Here is an 841-nt window from a genome sequence, read left to right on the forward strand (position 1 = left end):
GACTTAAATATTTATTTAAATGGCAAATTGCCAACTGGGCTAAATTTAGAAACAAGGAGAAGCATCATTGTAATATAATATCCATGGAAATTCAGACTAGTATTTCTTGGCATTCTATGTATTTGAGCTAAAGGAGGAGATAATTACCAATAATAAGACATAGCTTTTATGTATTGAGTAAACTTAGGGTTTCCCAGATTTTTATTGATTCATCGATTGATTTTCACATCAGATGAGTAACGAGCTGACATTGTAACAAAGTTTGAGGGAGGCACCTCTTGAAAACTGAAAACTGAAATCACGCTTGTAAACTTCAATAGGATCAGGCTTCAGATATTCTAAAAATGCTCCTTGTTTGTGGCTAATAACATCAAGTCTAGTTTAATCTTATATTTACACAAAGTTTAGTTAATTCTGATTAGCTTTGCTGGATGTCGTAAACCATGTTATTAACCTTGAACCTGCTGTGTTTCCTTGAATTTACACAAAGTCTAGTTAATTCTGATTAGCTTTGCTGGGTGTCATAAACCATGTTATTAACCTTGAAACTGCTGTGTTTCCTTGAGTTCCTCTATGCAGCAGCATGTCACTATCATTTATATTGCATTATTCTTCTAGAAGAGAACCCCACCAATATTATAAAATCTTATGCTTATTTACCTACTATATGTTGTGATTAGTGTAGGGAAGTTTAATTCTTAATAATTAAGATATTAGGCCGAGCATGGTGGCTCACGTGTATTCACTGCACTTTGGGAGGCGGAGGTGAGAGGATTTCCTGAGTCCAAGGGTTTCAAGACCAGCCTGGACAACTTGGCAAGATCTGGTCTCTACAGTAAAT

The sequence above is a fragment of the Carlito syrichta genome, unplaced genomic scaffold, assembly GCF_000164805.1.
Source record: "Carlito syrichta isolate Samal-C Ts95f unplaced genomic scaffold, Tarsius_syrichta-2.0.1 Scaffold316021, whole genome shotgun sequence".
Classification (NCBI taxonomy): domain Eukaryota; kingdom Metazoa; phylum Chordata; class Mammalia; order Primates; family Tarsiidae; genus Carlito; species Carlito syrichta.